Consider the following 23,728-nt stretch of genomic DNA (forward strand, 5'->3'; position numbering starts at 1 on the left):
GGAAAGATTTGATCAAGCCAAGTTTTTCAAAGCTTTATCAATAATATTAAAAAACGTAATTTAAGCTGCCGTATAAGTCTTATAAATTAAATTTAATGAATTTTATAATAAAACATTACTTTTACTTTATGTAAGCAGTGGCGTGAACTTTTATTCGGGGTAAGCAATTTATTTAAAAAAAACAGCGTATTAATATTAGATTTACGTTTTGTACTGACATTTATTGGTGACCTGCATTTTAAAGAATAAAATAATAACTATATAGTATTTTTCCACATGAATTTTATTTGACCAGCGACCGGGTTTCGCCGTAACCCAGTTTGATGATGTCGGTTACGACGAAAACTAGTCGCTAGTCAAATTAAAGTCATGTGGAAAAAAACTACATAGTTGTTATTTTATTCTATAGCGTATTAATTTCTTTATAAAAATATGCTTCTCGTTTAATGCTACAAAACTAATAAATAACCAAGAAAACACGAAGATTAATAAAATAAAATGAACGTTCACTAAAACGCACATTTCTTTCATTATAAAAGAATAACATTTTTTCCACAGAGGCGATACATTTTGTAGGGTAGGTAGGTACTAATAACGTGCCTGTTGGAACGCACGCCACTGTTTATTTGTAAGTATTTATGTATAGGTACGAGTACATGTGCTTGAACAAAGGAAACCAATTATTCATGTTTAGTGTTGAGAGAAAGGCTAATTGTTTTCCACACGACAGCTTTAAATTTTAACGTCACTTGGCATAATACAAACGGATACGTCTATAGTGTTTGGGTTGGGATCACGGGGTGGTATTTTATATCCATGCCGTTAATGTGAAGCTATATATATATTTATATATATATATATATATATATATATATATATATATATATATATATATATATATATATATATATATATATATATATATATATATATATATATATATATATATATATATATATATATATATATATATATATATATATATATATATATATATATATATATATATATATATATATATATATATATATATATATATATATATATATATATATATATATATATATATATATATACGTATGTATACTCAGAGATGTTTCACGTAGAAGGTATACATGGAAGATGGTACTCACAATGAACGAGCAAGTCACACGATATAACCCATTAAATAACTCGGCTTTAGAAATTGATGGTCGGATAAACTTACCCTCATTTTATATATGAGTTAATTAATTAATTAGGGTACAAAAATATGTAAACCCGTTAATGTCCAGACTTCCATAATTCAATTTTACGAAATCCTATTATGATAAGATAATAATTTAAAAATTTACATATATATTGAATTAATATATTAGCCGTAGGGTGAATAATCAAACTTGTTATTAATTAGGTACTAATCATCCCACAGATAAAAGTGCGGTAAAATGACGTGTGAATTTCGAACGGTAAAATAACGGTAGTACACATATATAGTGTGGAAATAGAAGCAGATCAAGGAAAACTTCACGAAAAAATAAATAAAAAAATTTATGTGTTATATATGTATATATATATATATATATATATATATATATATATGTATATATATATATATATATATATATATATATATATATAAATATATTTATATTTATATATATATATATATATAAATATATATATATATATATATATATATATATATATATATATATATATATATATATATATATATATTTATATATATATATATATGTATATATATATATATATATATATATATATATATATATATATATATATATACACTAAGACCTCACTTTGTATCGTAGATACGTTCCAAAAGATTCCCCGAAATTTATACAAAATTTCAATTTACAAAACGGGAAATTACCTGTTTGAAAATTGAAAAATGATTCTCTGAATAATAATTTAAAAAAAAAACAAAGCAATTCGAAAAAACAACGGCGTACAACGAAAATGAGTCTTAGTATATATATTTATATATAATATATTAACCAAGGAAAACTCGGCTTGATCGAGAATGTCGGGTCCTTAGTATGAATAATCTTCTAATATGTACGTATGAGGAGCTGCATGAATGTGGAAGAAGCGAATATTGCTTACAATGACAGATTTGCGTGGCAATCTATTCTCTTCGCCTACCCCTGCGTAAAAGCTACTTGACGGCTAGTTGGTGAGACGAAATTAACATTATTTTCTAGTTACCGCATTTTGCCGGAAACTCGACCTCCTGAGCCTCATTTTATCCTGAGGGTAACATATACTACGTATCGATGTTTTGTTTGTGTTTCATAGCAAAACATCACGATAGAGGGTATCTAATTTTGCTGACATTCGCCCCCAAGGTATTGTTAAGTTGAAATTGGTCCTTAACTTAGGAAATAAGTACAATATGCTCTACTACTAACTACTGATCTCTCCAGTAACTGGGTAAAAGTAATTGGAATACCTTTCAGTAGGGTGGGATATGATAACATGAAATCAGAATTATTTGCGAGGAAACATAGAATAAAAAGTTATATTATTTTTTGACATCTCATCAAAAATGAAGAAGAATATGGAAGTCTGGGCATTTTCGGGGCTGACGACCGTCATAGGCTGGTTTAAGTGATCACTTTACACACGTGTAATATTCATCAATTCTGCCCATTCAATTAAAGTATCGTGACAATAAGTGTCACCTGTCAGGAAAACAATGAATCATGTCGATAAATTCATTATTGTAGACCAAATACAGATTTAAACCTTTTTTGTACTGGGCTCAAGTAACACATTAAAGTTCAAGTAGCCCCGTTCTACGGTAAGCTTTTTAAAAGCCAAAGTTTACTTACGAGTACATTATTATTTTTACAAATACATTTAATTTATTGCCAATACAAATCAGCTATCATAAGCAAATATATTTCCAATACGAATCATAACTTTTAGTCTTACACATTGTATTTCTAAGTTGCTCCTAGGCGCATAAATCACATTTCAGCGTCCTGAAAATATGCTGAAAATTGTCGGAAAATCTACTATGGAGTAAATAACTGACCTAATTCACATTCCTCACATTTCCTTCGCGCAGTACGTTCTCTATTTACCGTTCCTTCACACTGCAATTTGCGAGCGTTATTTATGGAATAATAAATAAAATTTCCCCAAGACGTACGTATTCAGAATGCAAACAATAATAAATCCTCAGACCCGTTGCATAGTACGAGTCCCGGAGTACTATTTTAAATTTAAGTCAATATTTCTTTTCACAGTGAAGGGCAAACTAAAGACTTACTACAGGTATTCCGATTGATCTTAAGTTGGAATACCTGGAATCGTCTTTGTACGGAAGGAGATGGGAGTCTGAGATATTTAAAAAATAAATAAACTCTTCCAACCGTATTAAATAAATTAAAAAAATAAAAACAAAACTTCGGATACATAAAAAAAATTATAATAATTTAAATGGCCGTAAAAGTCTTATTTAATTGAATTACTTTTTCATAACTTCATTAATTGATTCGGCAGTCACTTTGTGGTAAAATGTTTACAATTTTAATTTAAGTTTTACTTATTTTATTAAAAATTGAACCCTTGAATAATCCACTTAATTGAGTTTTATTTTATTTACGACTAGTTTCGAAAACGACAATTATTTTAATTTGTACTAGAAGATGAAAACAATTGTCGTTTTCTAAACTAGTCGTAAATAAAAATAAAACTCAATTAAGTGGATTATTCAAGTGTTTAATTTTTAATAAAATAATTATGTCATTCCACAAAGTTAATGCCGAATCAATAAATAATATAAGTTTTACTTGGTTACTATCGCATTTCCTTAAAATCTATTATGACACGTGTTTCCATGCATTCTGCAACATTTTTAAATACCGCATGTGAAGCTAAGTCCACATTTAAGAGAATATTTTGATACAATTAAACATTACTGTAACTAGTAGCGTGCTCGGAGTTTTTAATTCGGGTAGGCACTATGAAAAACAGCGTATTGATTGGTATAACTACCTTCATAAAAATCTCCTGTTCATGCGAAGAAATGTCTAGAAAAGAAATATGTAAAAAAAAATTAAACTCTTACAACCATTTTAAATCAAATAAAAATATATGTAAGTAAGTATTAAAATAATAATAATAATAATAAAACCCTTATCCGCACCCCAGTGATGCATAGGGCACTGCATCATATAAACGCAGTGTTATCTTGATCGTTTACACATGAAGGAAAGGTGATCAGCCCTCCGCTTCAGGTACCAGTCCAGGGTGATATTGAATAAATATTAGAGTGAAAAAATCACTTATATTTTTTTTTAAATAAAAACTTAATTTTGATATATTTTTTTTAAAGATTTAAATGGATTATTCTGATGATTCTCACAAAGCTTTAAATATTTTATTATTTTTCGTTTTACTCTTTCATTCACGTTTTATTCGGAAATAAAAACTGAACGTGTGGGCAAATTATCTCTGCCCAGGGACAAGAATTCCCTTAATGTAAAAAATAAACTTTTTCCTTTCTTTTTACTTCGGGTTTTTCCATTATTTTTTTACGACTACCTATGGTAAGGTCACATTGTTAGCTAATTAAAGTTACACGGTATATGTAACAAAAATAGAACGATAAGCCGAAGGTGGATTTGTTTTATATTTATATTTTTGTCCGCCTCCGTGGTGTTATGGTCAGCGTGTTTAGCTACCGTGCTGGAGGTCCCGGGTTCGATTCCCAGGGGGGGAGGTAAAAATAAATATTAGTGATCTAACACTGTAATATATATTTAATATTACCCTGGACTGGTTCCTGAAGCGCAAGAGTGATCACCTTGCCTTCATGTAAGTAATGATCAAGATAACACTGCGTCAATTTGGTGGAGTGCCCTATGCACCATTAGGTGCGGATAAGGGTTATAAAATAAATTTTATAAAAACTGGCAGTACACAACGAAGTCCTGGTAACAACCCTGATGTTAGGAAGTGAAGTATGGCGTTGGTAAAAGAAGGGTGAAAGTAGACTGAATGCAGTTGAGATGTCATCTCTCAGACAAATATGCGGATAAACGATGTATGATAGATGTTAAATAAGCAAGTATTTGGACATAAGTACTCAAAATGTTGTAAAAATAACTGTTCATACTCTTTTCCACATAAAATTTTAAACCATGTTTTCCGACGTTTACTAGTATGTATAAATAGTCGTTTTTTATTTATTGTTTCCGCATTAACTTTGTGGTAAGACATGTTACAATAATTAAAGAAAACACTTTGTTTTTCAGTTACTATACAGACCTGAATGATGGAAGTTTAACTTCTGAAACATGTAGTCTTTAATAAAACTCAAGTGGTAAAAAACAAAGTGTTTTCTTTAATTATTAATAGTCGTTTTTATTAAATAAAAGCACTTTCAATCCAACGACAATCATATAAGTATAATTAAAATGTATCTTTGTTTTAAAATCACTATCAATATTTTATTATAACTAAATTATAATGTCTACCGGTTTCGAAGCTAACCGCTATTATTATAGTATTAATCAGTCTTGATAAAGAAGTGGTTAGCTTCGAAACCAGTAGACATTAATAAAATATTTATAGTGATTTAAAACTATAGTAACATTTTAATTATAAAATGGAAAATCACAAACTTAGTGCTGAATAATACAACAACAATCAATTCGATATATGATAGATGTTCCAATAGTGAAATAAGGAATGAATGCAAGGCTGATTTAGGGGCATTATTGATAAAATTAAGAAAGTTTTGTTGTGTATGTGTGGAAAGAATGAGTGAAGAAAGAATGATAAATAAATTTACGAGGCGAGTTCAGTTAAAAATAGAAGCAGAGGAAGTCTGAGGAAAACTTAGCATAATCAAGTTTGTCAAATACTTAAAAATGTTCATGTCAAGAGTCGGAATTATAAGAAAGTCGAAAATTATAAGAAGATGTGTGAATTTCTTAAATATTATTTGCAAATACTTTGCGCCACATTTTGTAAAACTTGTGAACTCATGAACATGTACATGTCCATCCCTGAAAATGTCAAGGTGCTTGTCGAAACCGTTCGGAGAAAAATACCAAAAAAAGGAGTTAAAAACAAAGTTCTTGATTTACTTTATAAACATGCATGAGTGTTGAAGAATTGAAGATTATTTTGCAAAAACAGCGATGTGGCGTAGGTACTATATTCTCTCTGCCTACCCCTACGGGAAGCGGTATGATGGTTAGTCAGTAACTTAGTTTTGTCGTGTCCTTAAAACCGTGTCTTGCAAACCATTATATACGATATTTACTATGTTAACTCCTCTTTACCAAGCTGTATTTTGCTTCTATACCAGGAGTCGGCAACGTGTGGCCCGCGAGCCACATGTGACTCTTTAAGGAACTTGTGTAACTCTTTCTTCGACAAATTCAAAATGACATTTTTTGTTGAAATTTTGTTTTTTTTTTTTTTTTGAACCATTCTCAAGCTCAGAAAGATAATATATATACATGATTACAAAAATCTCATAAAAATGTATATACTGGTATTCTTATACTTAGTGGACCGTGATCATTCTCGTTTTCGCAGTGATAGCAGATTCCCTTGCAATCGATCTCAAAGGGTGTAAAAATCAAGTTTTCATACTCATATAATACAATAAGTATATACAATTATTTTTCGATCTAATTATTGTAAATTAAAAATTGGCTCCCCGAAAATTTTCCAAACAATTTTTCACGTTTGACTCTTTTACAACATTTTGGAGATAATCCAGATTTTGTGAACAAGTATTTGGACACACTCAAAATGTTGTAAATAAATTATCTGGTCATATTATAAACTTAAATAATAAAAATAAAAATTATGTTTTCTGGCGTTTCCCATGTGTGTGATTATAATCCAGGATTCGGACCTCACATACTTACAAAAGAGTTTCTGCTTAAAAAAAGCTTCTTTTCATCTCACCAATAGATGTCTCTAGTGAAGTTCTAGTGATTCAAGGACAATGTTTCAAAATTGGTTCATATATATATAGAACTTCCAAGAATTTGAGTAGTGTGGTTGTCAGTAATGGGTAGAATTGGTGAATGTTACACGTGTGTAAAGTGATCACTTTAACCAGCCTATGACGATCGTCAGCCCCGTTAATGCCTAGACTTCCATATTCTTCTTCATCTTTTATGAGATGTCAAAAAATAATTTCACTCTTTTAGTCCAAGAGGTTACCTACCCCTGTTTTAGACTACGGGGTATCCTGAATAGATGGTTACTAGAGTAACACGTATGCTAGATCCAGGGGGTGCAATCTCCCCCCTCCCCTCTCCGTGTAGCCTAATACCACCCCGTTACGTGATATAGAAAAGTAAAGGACTAACGAGAACAAACAACCCTTACGGAATATCCTACTTTACATACCCTAACCTAAAATAACCCAGGTTTTTCAGGGTGAATTATTATTGACCTTGCTCTTCTATGACCTAGTAGTACAAAGTTAATACAGGTTAGAATAAACAGTAAATAACAAAAATTAAATAATAACCTTGTTAAATTTAATACGCGGTCGCTATTCCCCACCACGTCATGTGAAAATGTCACACTGAATAAGTTCCGTCATATGTGAAATTCTGCTTGGCTTCCCGCCATTTTAAAGGCTAGGGAAAACAAACCCCGCCGTATTAACAACCTTTCAATTCAATGACTGCTAACGAGGCGCCTTTGTGAGAATATGGATGGAAATTATTGAGAATGGGAGGCAATCAGTCGCCGTACGAATATTTGAAAATTCACTGAGAAACTGGAAAATGTACGTATTTTTAAACATTTTATTTTGCCTCGACATCTCAACATAGAGAACCGCTGAAAAGATGAACATCGTATAATTATTGTTCAGATATTCAAAAGTATTAGGAAATTCCTAATTAAAGTATTTTGTTTACCTCATCATGACTGCTTCTCACATCTTCAATCTGGATCAGTTCATTCATTCCATCCACACTTGTCTATTAAATGTCTACCGATATAATATCAAACGATATCAAATTTCATTAATTATCTGCTTTATTTTACAAAATCTTTCAGTCTGCTTCAAATACAATCAGCACATAATTTCTATTTTATTTCAAGATCCACAAGTATAAACCAATTTCAAACATCAGTGATTCTCAATTTGTTGTTCCTGCGGACCACTTCAAGGCCTCAAACTCGCGTAAACTTATGGTTAAAAAATATTGAATTCAGTAATAAGAAATACTTGATCATGTCAAATTTTTCATTATCAAGTCTACCTCTGGTTGTATTTCATTCGCCTCATAAATTTGTTTTTCTATTCATTCTATTTGATTTTAACTGTTTAAATTGCCATATTGTAGTCATACAGGAGAAAGTGACCAAGTTCATTTGGTTACAAAAACGTGATCATTGACTATTTGATATCCAATTGCCCTGAAAAAATCCCAAAGGATTTTAAACTTGGATGTATAATATATTGACGTGTTAAAAATGACTAACTGCATTGATGGTTATTTTCTTGCCAAGCAAAAGTGACTAAAATGGCCCTCCTGAAAATTTTACGTTTTGTCAGTTGGTCACTTTCTCCTGTACGACTACGATATGCAACTTCGCATGCCCCTAGGGTCACGCGTACCACTAATTTAGAAACACTGAAATCTATTATGAAAAAAGGTATTATAGAGTTTAATAAACATCGTTTTGAGTAATTGAGAGAGCACATCCGTCTAATTTGATGAACTCCGGGTTAAGACTCTGTCATCGAGTAGCTACTGGTATGTTCAATATTCTGCATTGAAAAAACATAATTAGCAAGCTGTTTAGTGGCAAGCACAAACTTTCTCCTCAAATTATATTAAATGTCCTTAATTTTATCATCATAAAATTACAGACTATTACATAAAATCATAGACAGGTGCCGTGGCATAGTTGGGTAGACGCTCGATTGCGAAACTGCCGTAGCGGGATCGATTCCCACTAATTGCAATATAAATTCAAGAAAGATTTATTTTCAATCAATCTGGATGTTTGCGATGTTTTTTTTTACATTTACCTTTCCATATAGTCCTACCTAGAAAAAAGCCTCTAAAAGCAGAAGCTTTGCGGATTATTCCTTTAAAAATAAAAATAAAACAAAAAAATTAAACAATTATAGATTGCTCTCAGCTTTTATCACTCATCAATTTTAAAGTCCCGGGAGTACAAACCAGAAACAAAAAATTATTTTAAATCCCTAAAATGCACACCAAGTCCTACCAAAATTCATTTTTAAATCGAGCCTGCGATATGTGCAATGTAATGCTTAATGAAATAGGCATCAATAATGTTTATTTTAATACGTTTAAAAGAAATATTGTTGATGTCTATTTGACTAGTTGATAAAGAAAATTTATTTTATTTGATAAAAAACATGTAATGTAAGTTTATTATATAGTTATACTTTTATGTACATGACAGTTTATTTAAATTTTTAGATAACTTAAGTGAAAACCTCTAATTGGAATGTTATTTTTTTAATTTTATTGTATTATGTTAATTTTGTTTAATATTCTGTTGGTCTTCCAATAAACAAATAAGTAAAACAAAAAAAATAAAAAAAACTTTTTTGAATTCTTATAACTGGCCTCTATCATATACAATCACAGATTTTGCTCTATCTCTTTCCTTTACCGAGATATTCATTATCCAAGTAGCCGCAAAATTGTGTTAATTTGATACATGTAGGTACTGGCGGAAAGCATCATTTTGAGTTTAATATAAACGCGTTTATCTCAAAACTACTGTTTTTAACTTGCGGCTATTTGCCTTTGCACATTAGCAGTGGCGTAGTCACTCTATAGTTACTTAAATATTTTTTGCAATATATACGATAACTCAGCCCCATATCAGATAAATCGCAACTCAATTTTCTATAAACCCAGGTAACATTTGACGTCATTGATTTTTTTGCTTGAAACAGCGTTTTTGTATTCAAAAATAAGTTTAAAAAAATATATTTGGCTTTGAAAAGTGTAATTGAGAGGTAAGGAGCTCAAAAATATTTATTTTCAATATATGGTCTAAAAAAAATCCAATATTTTATGTTTTTTTATAGGAATTTGTTTAATGTTATTGTTTCGTTTCTCTAAAATCAGAAAATGGCGATCGCGAAAATTTCTTTCATATTGATGATATATCGTTTGTTTACAAAGCCGCGTTAATAGAAGCGCATGTTTACCGGTCCGAATCAAACGCCCGTTTTATTGCAGCGCCGCAGAAGCCGCCACCACACCCCGCTATATGGCTCATTTATAAGCTGTAGTTATTCTATTTTATTATTTTATTTTATTTTGGTGTTTTACAGAACAGGATAGTTACATAAATCAAGAAATTTACATAAACAAGTTTTATTGTCATGACATCAACATAACATAGATGAAGAAGAATAGGAATAGAATTTTCATCACAATAGATGTCTCTAGTGAAGTTCTAGTGATTCAAGAACAATGTTTCGAAATTGGTTCATATATATAGAACTTCCAAGAATTTGAGTAGTGTGGTTGTCATAAATGGGTAGAATTGGTGAATGTTACAAGTGTGTAAAGTGATCACTTAAGCCAGCATATGACGGTCGTCAGCCCTGTAAATGCCCATACATCCATATTGTTCGGCTCAACACAGGCCATGCCTAAAGAGCCGTAATACGTATAATAAATGTATATATGAAATGAATATGTATATTTGAATGTATCTATGTATGCATTATGAAAAATAAATAAATAAATAAAAAATAAAGATTGTTTTTCATCAAAAACAATCTTTATTTTTTTTTTAAATAATAAGAAAAATAGGTGCGAAAAGAGGTTATAAATGGAAAAAATATATCTTATTTGAAAAATATATATATTTATTTATTATGTTTTATATATTATTTTAATTGGGTATTTTACATAAAAGTTACATCAATCAAGTCATTCGCACAAAAGAGTTACACAAAATAAGTGCTCATGCTATTCCAGTTACAAAATTTTACCGTTGTAAATTTGTGAAAATATCTGGAAGAGGACGGGAGGGAGGAAAAGGGAAAAGGCCGAAAGATAAAATCTCAAGTCAAAGACGAATGGTATGAAACTAGGGACACGATATAAATGTCGAGTTACAAAGCAGTGTGGCGTTTTATCCTCTGTGCCTACCCCTGCGGAGAAGCGGCGTGATGGTTTGTATTTTGAGAACAATGATTATCAGTTATTCCGTATTTATACTACGAGTAAAGTTAAACAAACCACTGAATAAAACTGTCTACTTTATATATTGCGGTATTCATCTCATGCGAGTTATCATGTTATATTTTTTCTGTGCCATCGTATATTTCGGTTAGTAACTCAATTCATATACTCAGTAAATAATTATTTTTGGTCTGAAGGTTGGAATTATGAATGAAGATTTCGACCATTCTAGCCACAGGACATTAAAAACTGACCACACCAGTTTAAACATACGCGGGGTATTCAAAATGTTCGCAGAAAATGTAATAAGGGAATATAATTTATATTTGAAGCACTGACATTGTGATTTTTCCATTTTACAATAAAAATGTAACTTTGTTTTAAAATCACCATAAATATTGTGAGTTTAAAACAAAGTTACATTTGAATTATATTCTTTATGTACTTAAGGGAATTCGTACATTTTTGATGTATACATATATTTATATATGTATATATATATGTATATATATATATATATATATATATATATATATATATATATATATATATATATATATATATATATATATATATATATATATATATATATATATATATATATATATATACATATATATACATAAATACATAAATATAAATTATAAATTTATATTTATGTATATATATATATATATATATATATATATATATATATATATATATATATATATATATATATATATATATATATATGTATATATATACATATATATATATATATATATATATATATATATATATATATATATATATATATATATATATATATATATTTATATATATATATATATATATATTTATATATATATATTTATATATGAATAAAATACCAACAGATTTTATTGAATACATTTAGTACCGACTCTTACAATTGTGACAGTCGGTTAAAAAATATATGGTTTTTAGCTACTTAGTTAAGCGGTTATATATGTATATATACATACAACATTTTGAGTGTCTGTTCACAAAATCTGGATTATCTCCGATTACAGGAGTTATTTTCATATTAACAAATTTATGAGGCGAATGTTAGCGGGAAAAGAAGCAGAGGAAGACCGAGAAAAACATGGCACGATCAGGTATGCCAAATACTTGAAAGTGGTCAGGTTAGGAGTCGTAACAATCGGCGGATATGTATGAGGAGATGCATGAACGTGGAAGAGGCGAAGAATGTTTACAAGGACAGAGTGGTGTGGCGCTCTATTCTCTCTGCCTACCCCTGAGGGGAAGCGGCGTGATGGTTAGTTAGTTAGTTAGTTAGTTTATTTTCATATTATTTTTTGACATCTCATCAAAGATGAAGAAGAATATGGAAGACTGGGCATTTACGGGGCTGACGACCGTCATAGGCTGGTTAAGTGATCACTTTACACACGTGTTACATTCACCAATTCTTCCCATTATTGACAACCACACTGCTCAAATTCTTGGAAGTTCTATATCCATGAACCAATTTAGAAACATTATTCTTAAATCACTAGAACTTCACGAGAGACATCTATTGGTGAGATGTTACACGTGTGTAAAGTGATCACTCAAACCAGCCTGTGATGGTCGTCAGCCCCGTAAATGCCCAGACTTCCACATTCTTCTTCATATTTGATGAGATGTCAAAAATAATATTTTGAAGTCGTTTATATAGTTTTTTTAATGTCCTTCAACTCTTTCAGGCATACAACCTTAGTTACCCCGTATAACAAAACCTCAACCCTTAAAATCATAAATCCGGCACTGGCTGAAACCACTTAAAGGAAGTATTATTTACTTGATTTAAATCGATGTCTTATATTCTGGTTTCCGAATTAATTTCCTTTCGCCTTGAGCTTAAATAATTGTTTTGTGTCTTCCTAAAGACTACGAATATCCCAAAATCTAAACTAAGTCTACATTTCAGGTTTTGCGGTTTTCCTTAATTAAGCACGCCGGAATTACTGGTCTTTAAATATTCCAACATTTTTTAAATATGTCCGAAATTCCATCATACCAAAAATAATGAAATAACAAGATAATAACGGTAGAGAAAATATCACGATGATTGTTATTACTTTAACATTCATTTGTGTTTTTTCTCTCTTTAAAATTTACAAATAAAAAAAAACAAATGGTATTACACAAAATGAACGATGAATGATAAGGTGAGTGATATTATGATGTTACCGTATTATTCATTTTGAATTTAAATTTTACTTAGTTAATACCACTGTTCGCCTCCGTAGTGTAATGGTCAGCACGCTCGGCTACCGTTCTGGAGGTCCCGGGTTCGATTCCCAGGGGGGGTCTAATAAATAAAAGTGATTTTTTCACTGTAATATTTATTCAATATTACCCTGGACTGGTACCTGAAGCGGAGGGCTGATCACCTTTCCTTCGTTTGTTAACGATCAAGATAACACTGTGTTTATATAATGCAGTGCCCTATGCACCATTAAGGTGCGGATAAGGGTTTGAATTAATAATACCACTATTTATTAAAATCTATTGTGACACGTATTCGATCAGGTATGCCAAATACTTCAAAGTAGTCAGGTTAGGAGTCGTAACAATCGGCGGGTATGTATGAGGAGATGCATGAACGTGGAAGAGGCGAAGAATGTTTGCAAGGACAGAGTGGTGTGGCGCTCTATTCTCTCTGCCTACCCCTGCGGAGAAGCGGCGTGATGGTTAGTTAGTTAGTTAGTTAGTTAGTTATTGTGACACGTGTTTCGATGCATTCCGCATCATTTTCGAACACAAGATTTTAAAATGTATAGATTTCACCACATGACTGCCGATTCAATTAATTAAATTACTATATCTTATTTAAACTTTATGTATGGAAAAAAATAAGTACATTGGCGGACTTATTTCTAAAAAGTAATATTTTCCAACCAACCAAAAACAGACTTGTGATATTGGTCAAAACGCTTGATACCTTAACATACATAGTTGTTTGCAATTAGAGGGAACATAGTACTTATACATTAAAAAAAACATTCATTACAAATTGATGATAATAAGGAAGGCAAAGGAAAAAAGAGAGTTTAGGGAAGGAGGTAGAGAGAAAAACTAAGGGATGAGGTTTGATGTAAAGTTCTTATGATAAATAGCAATGTCTCAGACGTTTCTTAGTAATGAAATTATAACTCAGTTTGCCCCACACTTTTTAATGATATATTTTATTTCCTTTCAAAGACAGATACCGCTCTTTCGGTAAGATTAAGATGAAAAACATCTCAACAGTTATAAATTTTCGAGGCAGACGATGACTATTGAAATTGGTTTGGCATCTCCGCTACAAAATGTACATCTTATCATGAGATGGCATGTATGAAGCTTTTCCCCTAGGTTTAATATAATGTTTCGTGCGAACGTAGCAGAATTTACGAGGAGTGTTTGTATTGAAACATCTGAAAGGGAAGTAATTTTATTCTGATTTTATTCTGACATTTTACGAGACTTCTGCTGTAAATTTATCAATTCTGACGCAATTTCATGCGAGAAAACGTAATTTAAAACGTATTTTCATCTGAATTTCAAATCAAGTGTCTGAAAAATAAATAAGACTTTTAAAAGGGCCTTTGCGTTATTTACACAAATTGAAAACGTCGAAACTGGTGAATATAGGGTAAATCAGATAGCATTTGGACACTCTATAGGAATTAAACTCTACATTATTAATCGTGGATATGCGTTTCCTCAGACGAAAGTGTGGAAAAATCATTGTATGATAGAATTTAAACCGAAGATCAGACATCTTTCTTCATACCACCATAGATATCTCTAGTGACTCTCGCACACTGTGTTTTGAGTTTGATCGACATATCTAGAAGTTTTAAGAATTTGAGAAGTGTGGTTGTCAATCATAAGCAGAATTGGTGAATATTACACGTGTGTAAAGTGATCACTTAAAACAGCCTATGACGGTCGTAAGCCCTGTGCTAGCAAATGGCCAAACTTCCATATTCTTTTTTATTTATGTTGAGAAGTCAAAAATAATGTAAAAACGAATAAATTAATGCAATAAAAGGCTGAACAAGGGATAGTTGAAAAGATTGCGAAAACTTATTTAAGGTGGTATGGAAATGTGGAGCAAATGGATAACAAGAGGATGATTAAGAAAGTATATTAGGCGAATGTGAACAGGAAAACAGAACGAGGATTGCTGAAAAGACCAGATCAACCAAGGTCTATAATATAGGTCTTCAAAAGTCTACGTAATTGGAGGGCATGTATGACTAGATGTTTGGATGTGAAGGAAGCTAGGAGTGTATGAAACGCCAACCAAAACAAGGCCAACCCCAAGGTAGAAGACTGCATGTCAGACGACTAAAGAGATGGATTGACTGCCGGGAATCGACATCGCAGAATAATTTATCTTAAAAACAGACCGCAAGGCCTCCACCAAGTAGAAGAAGAAGAAAAACGAGAAGAAGAAGAAGACATTTTGTTTATTTATTGATTTGGCATTTAATTTGCAGCACTCCATTTTAATGTATCTATTAATTGTTAAATATAACACAGATTTTTTTAAGTCAACTAAGTTGTATTTTATTGTTAAAAAACACATAAAAATTAATATTTTGACAAATTCTGTGTTTTTAATTTATAAAATTTATATTGTGTGTTTTTTAATAATAAAATACAACTAAGTAGACCCAAAAATATGTGTTTGTTAAAGTAATTAAAACAAAAAAAAATTCATGGATAAATTTTTATTTTTTACATTTATTTTAAATTATTTGTATTACGACTCTTTAGGCATAGCCTGTGTTGAGCTGACATACTTACATGTTAATACTTTTTTTTAATTACTACATTTTATACATTACATACATGAGATACAATAACAATTTACAGTAGAAAGGTCTTACAATAAAATAATTACGCCTGGAATATAATTAATTCTCTTTCTACCTTGTCCCTACCAACGAGAAGCAACCACCGACGGACACTGTTCCTAAAGACATGATCACTTTTGTTACTAGAAGGTTACTAAGAAGGGTGATTTCCTAACCTAATTCTGGTTTCCTAACCTAATTCTGAAACTATTGTAAAATCCATCAAATTGACAGACCGTTTCTAATTGAGGGAGAATCGATTATATATAATATCGAATTTGTATATTGGTGTAATTCTCATTACGCTACCCTCCGCTATAATTGATGAAGGTGTAATTCTCAATTAAGGTTGAGATATTGGGTTCTGCTCGGGAGTCCACGCTTTCGCTTTGTAACATTTACAAATTATACAGAAAGGTAAGAAGAATTAGATATTCAATTCAAAGTTGAAACATTAATTTTAATTCCAGCTATCTTAATTTATAACTTTTTGAATGTATTAAATATAGTAACATTTTTAAATAATTAATTAAAAAAATTAAATAAATTTAATGAGTTTTCTATACATATCGCTCACTCCTTTAAACAACGTCATATACATACGGAGATCGTTTATAAAGTTTAAAAATATAATGAAATGTATTAAAAATAAATATCAAGCCACTAATCGAACTTGTTCACAAAATCTAGATTATCTCCAATTACAGGAGTTATTTTCATATTATTTTTTGACATTTTTCAGATGAAGTATTTGGACACACTCAAAATGTTGTAAATAAATTATCTGGTCAAATTATAATCTTAAATAATAAAAGTGAAAATGATATTTGCTCGCGTTTCTCATGTGTGTGATTATAATCCAGGATTCGGATCTCACATACTAATAAAAGAGTTTCTGTTCAATAAAAAGCTTCTTTTCATCTCACCAAGAGATGTTGTTCATAAACATAATTTGCTTGAGTATTGAGAATAGATTTATTATCCAATGCACTCGAAAGCAGGTCAAGAACTGTTCAATAAGTCATGAATTCCTGACCCCAGTCGCCTTCATGTAATATTGAGAATAATCATAATGAATTATTGAGGTTTGTATTGTTGACCTAACATACTGTAAGACTGGATTAGGTCGCGAGATATGATACAATGTGTGCTGTGACCTGGTGAATTCCAAGTTCATTCTCTCAAATGTCAGAAGTGAGGGACAAGTTCATTTTCTAGGTTCTAGAAAAGATATTTAAGTCATATCGCTTACTCCTTTCAACAACGTCATAAATCAAAAAACTTGATTTTTCAGGAGATCGTTTTTAAAGTTTAAAAATATAATACAATGTATTAAAAATAAATATCAAGCCACTTATGGAACTTTTTCCTGTGCAACAGATCTTTTTAGGAAAAACCTGAATGTTTTTTCTCCATTTGAAAAATATTTACTTTATTTCAAAAAAAATCATTCAACAATACCTTTTCTTCAAAATGTCAAAACGACGCCATCTGCCCTGTAGCGGGTAAATATTAAGTTTAAAACATGCCGCTTTTGCTGGGATATAGTACATTTTCTGGGGATTCCGAAAACATGTACAACTAAAAATTGACGTTTTTTTATATATGACGTTGTTGAAAGGAGTCAGCGAAATATTGGAGTCAATTAACACTTACCTATTATAATATTACCTATATTACTTTAAAAACAATTGTCTATAGCCAGAAAAATATACCTTGGGGGCGTGAACCTTATGCCTTGTAAAAGAGGCAAGCCTGATTGAGGCTCGAAGAATGCATACGGAGTACATGGCCAAGCCAACTGAATCGCCTTTTCTTGACGACAGTTGTGACTAATTTTTTGCTTTCTACGCCTTATCTCTTCATTCCTCAGAAAGTCAAACCACCGCATGCCTGAAATTCTTCAACCTTCAACGTCCCAAGGACACAACTCTAAAATATAGACTTAGATGCACAAACGGTGTTTGAAAATGGTGGGAAATGTATCGAATCTTATGTTAATCGATTTTACAACATTTTGAGTGTGTCCAAATACTTGTTCACAAAATCTGGATTATCTCCAATTACAGGAGTTATTTTCATATTATTTTTTGACATCTCATCAAAGATGAAGAAGAATATGGAAGTCTGGGCATTTACGGGGCTTACGACCGTCATAGGCTGGTTTGAGTGATCACTTTACACACGTGTAACATTCACCAATTCTACCCATTATCCGGGATTCGGATCTCACATACTAATATAAGAGTTTCTGCTTAATAAAAAACTTCTTTACATCTCACCAATAGATGTTTCTAGTGAAGTTTTAGTGATTCATGAACAAGGTTTCTAAATTGGTTCATATATATAGAACTTCCAAGAATTTGAGTAGTGTGGTTGTCAATAATGGGTAGAATTGGTGAATGTTACACGTGTGTAAAGTGATCACTCAAACCAGCCTATGACGGTCGTAAGCCCCGTAAATGCCCAGACTTCCATATTCTTCTTCATCTTTGATGAGATGTCAAAAAATAATATGAAAATAACTCCTGTAATTGGAGATAATCCAGATTTTGTGAACAAGTATTTGGACACACTCAAAATGTTGTAAATAAATTATCTGTTCAAATTATAAGCTTAATAATAAAAATGAAAATGGTATTTTCTGGCGTTTCTCATGTGTGTGATTATAATCCGGGATTCGGATCTCACATACTAATATAAGAGTTTCTGCTTAATAAAAAGCTTCTTTACATCTCACCAATAGATGTCTCTAGTGAAGTTTTAGTGATTCATGAACAAGGTTTCTAAATTGGTTCATATATATAGAACTTCCAAGAATTTGAGTAGTGTGGTTGTCAATAATGGGTAGAATTGGTGAATGTTACACGTGTGTAAAGTGATCACTCAAACCAGCCTATGACGGTCGTAAGCCCCGTAAATGCCCAGACTTCCATATTCTTCTTCATCTTTGATGAGATGTCAAAAAATAATATTAATAGATTTTAAGAAATAGTGGTATTTATAAAGTAAAACTTTAATTAAAAATATGTACTTTTAAATAAAAAATAAGGTTTTTAGTATTTTTCTTTATTAGATGGGACTCGCATTAATAATTTATCTTGGTTATTATGTACAAGGTTTATAGATCATTTGGTGAATTTTTGTTTCTTCTAGCAAAAAACCTGTTGAATTGTTGGATAGTATATCCAAAATAAAACAAGGTTTTTGTTGGATTGAATTCTACATTTAATTATGTATATCTTAATACGTGAGGCGTTTCGTCTTCTTAGGACATTATCAAACAGAGTGTTTGATAATGACGAAACGCGTCACGTATTAAGATACACATAATTAAATGTAGAATTCAATCCAACAAAAACCTTGTTTTATTTTGGATGTATTATATTACCCAACAATTCAATATAGAATTCTACCAACTGTCTGCAGTTACAATAAAAAAAACCTGTTTTTACAAAGTAAACTTAAATTTAAAATATAAATTTTTGTAAAGACCCACCTTATGTGTCTTGTCAGTGGAGTTCAAAGGGAGTGTAGAGAACATATAACACATATCTCCACTTTCAGCAAATACGTTTTTTTCGTTGGCAAAATAAAAATCTTTATGACTTCAAATGAAGAGGGTTGTTTTTATTTGATTTAATAAGAAATGGTATTGGCCTTTTAAGGGCTACAGGGTGTTGCGGAAAGCGAAGAGACGGTCGCTAATTCAAGTGATGTAAACTGAAGGCGAAGCGGAGTTAGGTAATATGGAGTGGATTAAGGCAGAGTGAAGAACAGTCGTCAATACGTAGTTTAATGGGTAGTCAGTGAGTTATGTGGGGCGAGCGCAATAAAACTGTGGTAGCACAAATATTGATTAGAGGTAAATATAACAGGGGTGTATCTTTTATATTTATTTATTTACACCACAATTTAAAGATAACTATATCGTAGTCACACAGGAGAAAGTGACCAAGTGCATTTTGTACAAAAACGTGATCATTGACTGTATAATATCTTACTAACTTAGTATTGCCCTGAAAAAATCCCAAAGGATTTCAAACTTGGAAGTATAATATATTGACTTGTTAAAAATGACTGCATTGATGTTTATTTTCTTGCCAAGCAAAAGTGACTTAAATGGTCCTCCTGGTCATTTTACGTTTTGTTAGTTAGTCACTTTCTCCTGTACGACTACGATATATGACATTTACTCAAAGTAACTCAAAAGGTTTTTACGGAAAGATATCACAAACCGCGGAACGAATACTCAAACTAATATTTTGAGTGCAAATTTGTGCGTGTGTATGTGTGTGAAGGAACTCGTGTATATACACGAGTTCCGAAATTTAAGTAGGTTGGCTGTCAATCATGGGTAAAATGATGAATTTTGTGCGTACAGAGTATCACTTAAACCAGTCTATGATAGGTCGTACACCTTGTATGTGCCAAGACTTCCATATCCCTTATCCACGTGTCACATTCACCATTTTACCCATGATTGATTACCACACTATTCTATTTTAAAATTATATTTATATTCGTATGTATGTATGTATTTATATGGAATAATATTTTTTCACACGTCACTTCATGTGCGAGTTCACAGCAGTATCTATGGTTAATTAGATTAACCTTTTTGTTTATCAGACACAATATATACAATAGCCTTCTCAAATTATTATACATACTGGGAGACACCTGAAAACATGATTTTCATTTTTCATGAAGCCTAACATAACGCTCACTCCGTTGAACAACTTCATTTATCAAAAATTGACAATTTTCATTTATGCATGTTTTCGGAATTCCCAGAAAATATACTATATCCCAGCAAAAGCGGCATGTTTTTAACATAATATTTACCCGCTACATGGCAGAAAGTGTTTTTTGTACTTTGAAGAAAAGGTATTGTTTAATTATTTTTTTAAATATACTAAATATTTTTCAAATGGAGAAAAAATATTTAGGTTTTACCTTAAAAGATCTGTTGCACAGTAAAATGTTCAATTAGTGCCTTGATATTTATTATTAATACATTTTATTATATTTTAAAACATTATAAACTATCTTCTGAAAAAATCGGGGTTTTTATGAACGACCTTGTTTAAAGAAGTGAGCGATATATGGTGCATGCATAAACAACAAGATGGAGTTTTATAAACGGGCAGAAAGTGTTGTTTTTCCATTTTGAAGAAAAAGTATTGTTTAATTATTTTTTTAAATTTTTAATACTTTTCAAATGGAGAAAAAACATTCAGGTTTTACCTTAAAAGATTTGTTGAACAGTAAAAAGTTCAATAAGTGGCTTGATATTTATTATTGATACGTTTTATCATATTTTTAAACGTTAAAAACGATCTCCTGAAAAATGAAGTTTTTTGATAAATAACGTTGTTGAAAGGAGTGAGTGATATATAGAATAAATTATAGAAATTAATGGATATCAAAAATTTGTTGAAGAGACGGGTTATATTTCATCGACAGAAATACCCGCAGAATATCATTAATTCAACATGGAGCTGACTTGGATGATCAATGGGGATGATTGACAGACCCATTTCCACACACAAAGGCCTTAGAATAATTATTTTAATGTAGAGGGTCTGGAAATTAATGTCGAAACCTGTTGACGTACCAATCGTCGTTATATGAACAGTATGGAATCAAAGGCCTTCGTGTATAAAGGACCAAAATCCGTTTTAGCCATTTTTAAAAGTATCATCGAATTCGACAATATCGTCATAGATTTAAATGTTTTACATGAAGACACACAGTAATTAATATCATATGGAAATATTCAAACCTGGGCCATACGCTACTTGACTTACGCTACTATTTTATGGAGAGGTTCTATTCTGTATTCTATAAGAATAAAAATATAAAATTTTTTGACATCTCATCAAAGATGAAGAAGAATATGGAAGTCTGGGGCCTTACGGGGCTGTCGACCGTCATAGGCTGGTTTTAGTGATCATTTTACACACGTGTAACATTCACCAATTCTACCCATTATTGATAACCACACTGCCAAATTCTTGGAAGTTCTATATTTATTTATATGAATCAATTTCGAAACACTGTTCTTTAATCACTTGAATTTCGCTAGAGACATCTATTGGTGAGATGAAAAGAAGTTTTTTTATATAAATAAAATGAAAAATAACTCTTATAATTGGAGATAATCCAGATTTGAGAACAATTATTTTGACACACACAAAATGTTGTATTTAAAAATGTAATTATTTAACTAACTAGCCATCATGCCGCTTTCAATAGTGGTAGGCAGAGAGAATAGAACGCCATGCAACTCTGTCTTTGCAAACATTCATCGCCTCCCCACATTATTGCATCTCCCCATGCATACCCGCCTTTTTATTGGACTCCTGACACTGCCGCTTTCAAGTATTTGACATACCTGATCATTCGATATTTTCCACGGTATTCCTCTTTAATTTTTTTTCAACTACATTTGCCTCATAATTTTGTTTTACCGTTCTTTCCTCACTCATTCGTTCCACATGTCCAAACCATCTCAACACACCTTTCTTGTAAATTCACGCATGTAATTATTTGTTCGTTCATAATCTTAAATTTTTAACGTTATTTACCGATTGCCTTGAAATTTTAACACAACATTGCCTTCAAAAATGAATGTGTTTTTATTGAACCATATTTTTTTCAAATGTTCAAAATCTTAAATCTTCTTAAGTTATTTACGAATTGCTGTGAATTTTAAACGCAATGTAGCAATATGCGCGTGTTTTTATGTCGCATTTTATAAAAATCTTAATATTTTTTTACTGTAATGGCAGCGCCAACTGTTAAAAGTTACAGCAACATACTGAATACTTAACATTACTCATGGTGAAGAGCGTGTTTCTTGACAGCTGCTAAAATATTTTCTTTCCATGTTTTTTTTTCATTTAACCACATATGTATTGTAGATTGTACCTCAAAATCTGTTAAAAGTGGATACGTCTCCGTTTGCATTTATGTCCCTCAATTCTATTTTTTCCGACCCGATGGCTTTAAATTGAACCTTATTCAGACATATTGATAGCAATTTGAATAGTGACTGCTTTTCTGATGGCAAATATTCAGTTACGAAAACATAATATTATATTCGATAAAGGCTATCTCTTGGATCTATAAGAAAGAAAAAGAAGAAGAAGAAGTATTTTCTTTACTTTAAGAATGTTATTTTTTACGACTTTGGCATTTCGAAACCGGTTATTGATCGGTTTAGGCAGAGAGTAAAAGACACCGAAAAAAAAAAGATTTTTTACCGTTTTTAATTTTTAATTTTACTCAGCATATATTCAATATTTATTCAATGCTACTCTAGACTAGTACCTGAAGCGGAGGGCTGATCTTCTTTCTTTCATGTATTAACGATCAAGATAACAATGCATTTATATGATGAAGTGCCCTATGCACCATCGGTGCGGATATGAGTTTTTTTTGTTATACTCAATAGCATATATCAGTATTTCTTCATATCTATTGTAACACGTGTTTCGATGCAAAAATATTTCGCTTAATTTTGATTTTTCAGATTTATAATGATTTTAATTAAATAAAAAATATTAAAAAAATAAATATGAGTTTGGAGGCGCCGGGTATCGATCCCGGTACCTCTCACATGCTAAGCGAGCGCTCTACCATCTGAGCTACGCCCCCGGGTGCCGACGCCGC

General features: G+C 31.1%; 1 protein-coding gene and 1 non-coding gene across 3 annotated transcripts in view; both read right to left on the bottom strand.

The window, feature by feature from the left end:
* Positions 1-23,728, bottom strand: part of LOC148313323 (calbindin-32) — a 175,231-nt gene that overhangs the window by 123,839 nt on the left and 27,664 nt on the right. The window lies entirely within an intron of this gene.
* Positions 23,641-23,713, bottom strand: TRNAA-AGC (transfer RNA alanine (anticodon AGC)). The gene has a single exon. It is a non-coding gene; the product is annotated as a tRNA-Ala (tRNA).

This window comes from Brachycentrus maculatus, unplaced genomic scaffold (genome assembly GCF_059751285.1).
Source record: "Brachycentrus maculatus isolate JH-2025_06_01 unplaced genomic scaffold, ASM5975128v1 h1tg000015l, whole genome shotgun sequence".
NCBI lineage: Eukaryota > Metazoa > Arthropoda > Insecta > Trichoptera > Brachycentridae > Brachycentrus > Brachycentrus maculatus.